This window comes from Podarcis erhardii, assembly GCF_964252035.2.
Source record: "Podarcis erhardii genome assembly, chromosome: 10".
Lineage (NCBI taxonomy): Eukaryota > Metazoa > Chordata > Lepidosauria > Squamata > Lacertidae > Podarcis > Podarcis erhardii.
Genome location: NC_138500.1, coordinates 16,531,295 through 16,540,241, shown reverse-complemented (window position 1 = coordinate 16,540,241; position 8,947 = coordinate 16,531,295).

Below are 8,947 nucleotides of genomic sequence, written 5' to 3'. Positions count from 1 at the left end.
CAGGTCTGTGTCTCTTTCCATAATTTAGTATATTTGTCTCTTTCCAACGCCCTGTTGTACATTAAATTAACACTGAATTAATTAATTGGCGTGATGTTGATTAATTCACAAATCGCAGATTAAAATGTGGATTTAAAGACCGGCTCTTAATTAGAGCCATCTTTTTGTGGAAAGGTTTTTGAACGCACTGTGAATAGTTGTAGGTGATGTATGGACACCTCTTTTTTTAATTAGGGCGATGTTCTAGAGAGCCAGTGTGCAGCGAGGTGGGATGCAAAATGCTGGGTATGGATTTGAGAAAGCTAGATGGGCTTGAGATGGAGTAGGACGAGTCAGCAGCTGGCAGCCTTGATGCAAAATCCCCCCCCCCCTGTGGGGCAATACCCAGACTCCCAGGTGACAAGCCAGGAACAAAGGAGAGCTATGGATGGAGCATTGGCTTTGGCAACATGGCAGGCTGGCAGGCTATTTTGGATGAATAGTGTGTTAGCCATCCCCACCCTGTTCCTTTCTAGGATTGCCAACTTTTGATCCTGCTCCTGTAGCTATGCCTTTAACACCAGCTTACAATTATAGAATTGTAGACTTGGAAGGGTCAGTGTAGGAAACTCAGCTAAAACATCCATGACAGATGGCCATCCAACCTCTGCTTTAACACCTCCAGGGAAGGGGAGTCCACAACCTCCCGAGAGAGCCATCAAACAGCTTTTACTGCCAGAAACGTCCTGTTTGGTTGGAATCTCCTTTCTTGAAACTTGAAGCCATTGGTTTGAGTCATGTCCTTGCCTCCAGAACAGGAGAAAACAAGCTTGTTCCCTCTCAACAGCCCACATAGTTACTTTGTATTAATGAAATATACTCTGAGTCAAGTGTGAATCTCATGCTCATAGTAGCAATGAATGAAACTTTCCCCAAAACATCTAGCTATATATACATTATTTACACAATGGGCCCCGCATGATTGGCTAATTCTGGGCTGCTCTTGCAGGCCAATCAGGTTGCAGATTCACCTCCTCCAGAAGCCAATCAGGTTGCTGATTCATTTCCACCTGGAGCTGGTGGCTCCTGCGGACCAATCAGACTGCTGCATTCTGGATCGTATTGATCTAGGATTCAGCTCAGTACATAACAATCAATATAACATTTTTATATGTAACTTTGTATTTTTGTAACTTTTTTGTTTACGTTGTCTGTTGTTGCTTTGGTTTTTTTGTATACCGCTTAGATATATATTTAATATATAAGGAGTTATCAAAATTAAATAATCAAATCAGGTGTTGAAAGTGCCACCTATTGAATCCAGAGGTATAACTCCACTCCACCCACCCCCCCCCCAAAAAAATATCTTGGGATTGGAAGCAACATTTAAGTGAGAAGGAGACTTCAGTCATGCAGGCCTACCAAATCAGGCCCAGCAATGAAAACTTTGCAGCCCAGGCAGCTTACAGCGTCCTGGTACCCAGCAGGGTCTAATACTGCTAACTTAGGAAGAGGAATATGCTTGCAGGGAGGGTAGACAATTGTTATCCCCCACTTTCCAGTGTAACTTCACATCGTTTTCCTTATTTCAAAAATCCCAGTGGGAGGGGGAGGGAGGGAATGAGGTTCATTGCACAAGAGCTCCAAATCAACTTTCATTGCTCAAGCAGAATTTTCGGTTTGTTATTGAATCCTGCTCAGAAATACAGCGGTAGCTCGGGTTACAGACGCTTCAGGTTACAAACTCCGCTAACCCAGAAATAGTACCTCGGGTTAAGAACTTTGCTTCAGGATGAGAACAGAAATCAGGTGGCGGCAGCAAGAGGCCTCATTAGCTAAAGTGGTACCTCAGGTTAAGAACAGTTTCAGGTTAAGAACAGACCTCCAGAATGAATAAAGTTCTTAACCTGAGGTACCACTGTAGCCTAAAGAGTTAAAAAAAAAAAAAAGAAGAGCAGTGGGGGGCGGGGCAGTAAAGGAATGGAAAAGCCAGTTTGTTTTTAACACACCAGAGAAATTGATGGAGCGCAACACAAGTCATGTGAAATCATAAAATGTTCTGTGCTGCCAAGGTCAGATTGCTCAGCAACCCTTAAACTCTTGAGGACATTCTGCAAGATTAAAAAGGAAAAGCAATGTTTGCATTAGAGAAGACTGGGTGTTTTCTTTTTGCTTTCTGTTCTCCCCCTTCTTTTTCCGGTTGGATGACGATTTGTTTGGGATTTTTTGAAAAGCATCCCCTCATTTCTTACTAATCTGATTTAATTTCAGAGGAAGGGGGAGAGGTTGTAGGGAGGAGAGTGATCTAATCAGGCACAGATCCCTGTGCTGGGAGACTGTACATGTTAAACTTACTGCAAGCCTCATGGAGACATATTGGCAGAATTTATTGGAGGAGGAAGAATGGGAAGAGATTGGGGAGCCAGAAGACTATGGCACAAGAGAGGACCCCAGTGGGCTGAGAGGCAAGAACCAAAGGAGGACTCAAACCCTACAGAGGGTCCCAGGTGGTTGGGAGTTGGGACTCAGATTTGAGGGAATATTATTATTATTATTATTATTATTAACTTATACCCAGCCCATCTGGCTAGGTTTTCCCAGCCACTCTGGGCGGCTTCCAATAGGATATTAAAAATACATTAAAGCATCAGTCATTAAAAAACTTTCCTAAACAGGGCTGCCTTCAGATGTCTTCTAAATGTCAGATAGTTGTTTATTCCTTTGACATCTGATGGGAGGGTGTTCCACAGGGCGGGAGCCACTACTAAGAAGGCCCTCTGCCTGGTTCCCTGTAACTTCGCTTTTCGCAGTGAGGGAAACACCAGAAGGCGCTCGGCGCTGGACCTCAGTGTCCAAGCCGAACGATTGGAGTGGAAGCGCTCCTTCAGGTATACTGGGATGAGGCCATTTAGGGCTTTAAAGGTCAGCACCAACAGTTTGAATTGTGCTCAGAAACATACTCGGAGCCAGTGTAGGGAAGCGGAACAGCCCTCCTCAATGTCACTGGATAACCTGAGTGCTGCTTTCTAGTCAACGGATGTGCTGCTGGCATCAGCCTCTACTAGTGAAGAGCCTATGGGGTTCTTCCTCAGGCAAGGCTCATAGGGATAGATCTGAGAGTGCGCTACCAACAGGCTTGGAGGCCAGCAGTTGTGATACTGGCATATTTACATACTTCCACACATTCCTTCAACTGAGGTTGTTGTCTCAATAGAGTTCAAGTCTGAACGGGCACAAAATCGGGGTGATTAGGCCTATGGAGTTCACTGAGCTCACTCCTGCTACCATTCTTTATAAGTAAAGGAACCCCTGACCGTTAGGTCCTGTCATGGACAACTCTGGGGTTGTGGCGCTCATCTCGCTTTACTGGCCGAGGGAGCCGGTGTACAGCTTCTGGGTCATGTGGCCAGCATGATTAAGTCGCTTTTGGAGAACCGAAACAGCTCACGGAAACACAGTTTACCTTCCCACCAGAGCGGTACATATTTATCTGCTTGCACTTTGATGTGCTTTTGAACTGCTAGGTTGGCAGGAGCAGGGACTGAGCAACCGGAGCTCACCCCGTCACAGGGATTTGAACTGCCGACCTTCTGATCAGCAAGTCCCTGGCTCTGTGGTTTAGACCACAGTGCCACCCGCATCCTAATTACCAGGAGGAAGCTATTTGCTGCCTGCCAATGAGCTTCAATGCTCCCAAAGCCCACTGCCTGGAAACAGAAAAGAAACAAAACAAAGCATCAAGGACGTAATTATGCATAATTAATATTTTTAAAAACAAAAATAGAAACAAATAAATGTCAGATTATATACAGCATTCTCCAAGTTGATAAATCATTTATGATAAAGCAAGGCGAAGTTCTCACAAAGCTCATCTCCTTCAAGATATGGGAATACAGCGGGACAAAATAAACAACTTTGCCATGTGTAAAAATCCTATATAGAAGAAAATCGCTAGGGAGAGAATACGGCAAGGTGGAATGTGATACTCTACAAAATAGCATAAAGTTTCAAGGGCAAATGGTTTAAGGTGTTAAGAAGTGTTAAATAATAATAAAAATACTGTTTGTTTCCATATATGGAAGGGCTGTCTGTATGTAAAAACAAATTAAATAACTGAAAAAATATTTGGAAAGCGTAGGAACAGCCAGGGCTTTTTTTTTTTTCAGGGAGAACTCACCAGAACTCAGTTCTGGCACCTCTCAGGTGAGCACCATTGCCATTATATCACAACAAAGAAGGCATTCATGATGAGTTCCAGCAACACTTTTTCTAGAAAAATAGCACTGCGAACAGTCATCAATTAAATTAACTGATTTTTATATTAAAATACAGCCTCTGTCTCTTTGTGTCTATAAACTCAGGTTGCTTTGAGTTGCCTTGGGCAAGATAAAATGACTAACAAATTTATTTAATTATAAATTAATCACCTTTAGGCACCAGGCAAAAAGCTTCCTCTTTAACTAGGCCTTTGGCTGACTGACATCCAAGGCCCTTTTAAAATGTGTCATGGGGGGTTATTGGGTTGCTTTTATTTTAATTTTGATTACGCATTTTGTGTTTTTATATTGTGCTTTTATCTTGTGAACCGCCCTGAGACCTGCGGTACAGGGCGGTATACAAATTTAATAAATAATTATTATAATTATTATAATTATGGGAGTGATTGCTACTCCTGCTTGAGTTGCTTGCCAACATCGCTTGCTCCCCACTCCCCTTAAAGCTCAGTAACACTCCACTTCGCCATGTAGTTCAATTACAATTTTTGAACTGCACAGACAGTGGGAACCAGGTCAAGCGATATCATTGAGATTTCAGCTGATTGACAGGCACATAGCCTGCCCACCTGTCAACATTCGCTTGGGGTGGGTGGAGCAGGTAAGGATCCGGCCCACTGGCTGGTGCTAGTATGGTCCTGAGAATTGCACTAGGGACCCAAAGGGCACCCATCCTGACCATGAAAGGGGAGCCTATAGAGGATGCTGGACACCTGCCTTAGTCAGGAAATGAGGAATGAGGTTGGTGTTGCAGGACCTTGGATAGCTCCAAGGAAAGAGCTTGCTGCAAGGAAGTTTGGAGCTCAGTTTGGAGACCTTGCATGGGGTAAGGGGAGAGGCGGGCTATCCTTCCCAGGCCCCGCCCCCTTCCAGACCATCAGAAAACCTTAAAGGGGCAGGCCCCTGGGAGTGGAGTCTAGTAGTTGGCTCCCACCTTGTGCACTGCCTGGATACCTTCTCCCACTGTCATGTATCCCATGTAAAGTGATCAAGCTCCTCAGGGAAACCTGGGTCCAAAAGTGCAATTTCAAATTCAGTCGCCTCAGGTTCCTGGCTCAAGCTTGGTGTCAGGGCCTCAGTCTGTGTTGAGCAGCTGCCCTGATCTTCCTGATCTGGTTGGTCTGTCCATCCACACACACACACCGCTCTGTGTCAGAATCCAAGACACTGTTTGTGCTGAGGGTCGTAATTAGTTCCATGCTGAAATCTATCTTCAACTTTATCAAAAAGTGTTATTCCTCAGTGAAAGAGGCATCCCCTTTTGTGCCTCACACACAGGCTACTTGAGAATTTATTTCAAACATTGGTGGTTTTGTGCTTACCTTTATTTATTTATTTATTTATTTATACATACATACATACATACATACCCTGCCCATCTGACTGGGCCTCCTCAGCCACTCTGGGCATCTCTCAACAGAATATTAAAAACATGATAAAACATCAAACATTAAAAACTTCCCTAAACAGGGCTGCCTTCAGATGTCTGCTAAAAGTCAGATAGTTGTTTATTTCCTTGACGTCTGATGGGAGTGGGCACCACAACCAAAAAGGCCTTCTGCCTGGTTCCCTGTAACCTCCCTTCTCACAGTGAGGGAACTGCCAGAAGGCCCTCGGAGCTGGACCTCAGTGTCCGGGCTGAACAATGGGTGTGGAGACGCTCCTTCACGTATATTGTTATGAGGTGACTGAGGGAACCTTTTAAACCTGAGGGCCACATTCCATTCTAGGCAAACTGCCAGGAGCCACAGGACAGTGGTGGGTGGGGCCAGAGGCAAAAGTAGGTGGAGCAATGCATGCAAATTTCACCTCGGTGCAGTAGACTAGTTTCTCACACACTCACATCAGCCTCTTTATCCTCCATCCAGGCAAGTGAGAAGCACTATCAGTGTAGGGTATGCCCTGGGTAGAAGGGCTGTGCAGGGGATATGGCATGAGGAGGATCCCAGGGACCAGAAAGAAAGAACTGGAGGGCTGCATTTGGTCCCCATTAAACATTTCTCCAGCATGCTGCAGCCTCCCCAGGTGCTGATTGAAAAGAGCACCCAGGGAGGCTGCAGAGTGTAGACCACCGGGGAGATGATTTGCAGAATTAAAAGACCCTCACAAACACCCAGTCAGCCACCTCAAAAATAAGTGTGACAAAACTCTTGCCCCCACTCATGAGAATTTCAGTGAATTTCTCTCTCTCTCTCCCCCTTTCATAGTTTTCAAATGGAATGGCAGAATGATGATGAGAGATATGGAAAAAATCCAGGAGAAATGTTTGGCACAGCCCTAGACACGATAGCATCTTCTCAAAAGGAACTCTTAAGGGTGGAGTGCTACCCAGAAATTGTACAATGGGGGGGGGGAGGCATTTCCTGGTACTGGGGGACACTTGATGTCACCATTCACCACAGAGGTCTCCCCCCACCCCAATGATAACAACTCAATTACTTTGGATGTTTCTGCATCAATTATATGTCTATGGTTTTCAAATTCTCATGACACCAAGATCATGGGAACGGGTGAAACTGTTTATTTTTCTGAAGAGTCATCCCAAAACATTGGCCCCAGCAAATAGCATTGTCAAGTACTGAAAATGGAATCTCCCTGGAGATCCATTCGAACTCTTTAGCCTCAGCTTATCTGGTTTATGACCATTTGGGCTATGAAGCAAATCAGCTTTGCCAAACTTTGGGATAACAACCATACATTCTTTCCATTACCCAAAATAGCTGACTGGTGGAGGGGGGAGAAGCGATTTACCAACTCAGAGAAAAGGGCCAATGGAGGGAACATTTTTAAAGGTGTTATATATATCCCGCAGATATAATCACTCCCTGTAATAGTGAACTCAGCTGAAAGTTGTTTTCCTGCGTGAAGCACCTTCCAAGAATATATTGTAACCTGGCAGGGGGTGATTAAAGCAGAAAACCAGCGTGTGCAGCCCCCTAGTCAGTATTTATTTGAAACATTTATACACCTGCCCTTCATTGGATCAGATTTCAGGGTGGTGTACAACATGATAAATCAGAAATTACAGTGGAACCTCGGGTTACATATGCTTCAGGTTACAGACGCTTCAGGTTACAGACTCTGCTAACCCAGAAATAGTGCTTCAGGTTAAGAACTTTGCTTCAGGATGAGAACAGAAATTGTGCTCTGGTGGCGCGGCAGCAGCAGGAGGCCCCATTAGCTAAAGTGGTGCTTCAGGTTAAGAACAGTTTCAGGTTAAGAACGGACCTCCGGAAAAAAATAAGTACTTAACCCGAGGTACCACTGTATAGTACAATAAAATAATAGCAGTAAACATAATAACTGGCAGCAGTTAACACCACAAAACACACTGCAGCATAAAGTGTATGTTTTCACCTGGCTTCTAAAGACTGTGAAAATAGACATCAGGTGCACGTTTTTGAAAAATGCATGATACACAGCCCTTTTTTAAAAAAACCAAACACTAGTAAAGGGACAACAATCTAAAGCTGTGTTAAGACAGCTGGAAAAATAAACATGGGGGGGGGAATGGGAGATGATCATTGGTAGTTTTGCCAAGAAAAGAAAGGAGATGGTGATTTATTTTCGTTATGAATCACTTCCCATGAGACATCCCAAAGTGATTTACTATATAATAAAAAAAACATATATAAAACAGTTACGAAGAGAAGAACAGTTTAAACAATTGCATCAATTAAGTAATTTTCAGGAAAAAAAATAAACAAATACCAATATATGTACTCCAATGTGCTCTACGTGGGGCTAACTTTGAAGGCAACTCTGAAACTATGACTAATCCAGAATGCAGCTGCCAGACTGGTGACTGGGAGCGGCCGCTGGGACCATATTACACCAGTCTACATTGGCTCTGAGCACAGTTCACTGTATTACTTTTAAAGCCCTAAACAGCCTTGGCCCTGCGTACCTGAAGGAGCGTTTCCGCTGCTGCCCTACAGACCGCAAATTTGTTAAAGCACCTTGAACTGAGCCCTGAAACAAATAGGTAAGGCGCACAGATTTTTTAAAATTGGAGTTGCATAAGCAAACCTGGCTGTACAAGTTCAAATGCTGATGTCCCAAAATTCTGCACTACTTGGAGCATTATGGGTGAAATATATTTGGAGTCGAGTGTGAATTTTATGCTCTTTATTCAGCTCATAGTAGTGAGAAATGGAAGTTCCCCTGAAATGTCTGCTTTATATACATTATTTATACAACGGGCCCCACATGATTGGCTGGTTCCGGGATTCTCCTGTAAGCCAATCAGGTTGCGGATTCACTTCCACCTGGAGTTGGATTGGGTGGCTTCTGCGGACCAATCAGACTGCTGTAATTTGGATCCTATTGTTCTAGGACCAATCAGACTGCTGCATTCTGAATACTATTGTTCTAGGACCAATCAGACTGCTGCAATTTGGATCCTATTCAACAATGGGTCACCCCTCGTTGCTCCCCCCCATTGCCTCCCCCCTTGCTCTAGGTCTAGGCTAAGCACACATTTAAAAACAGGTCTGGCATCAGTGTAGTTTGGCCCTGAACTTCACTCAGCTGGAGAAGGCAAGCAGCTTTAAGAGTGCTGTTGCATCTGTATTTATGAGACCTGAAGACATGACTGAAATCATTGGCCACATGCCAGCTGATTTTGATTAGAGGCAGACATGGCCTCTCATCTGTGGCCGCTGTAAGCAAGCAAGTTTATTCAATAAGGGGCT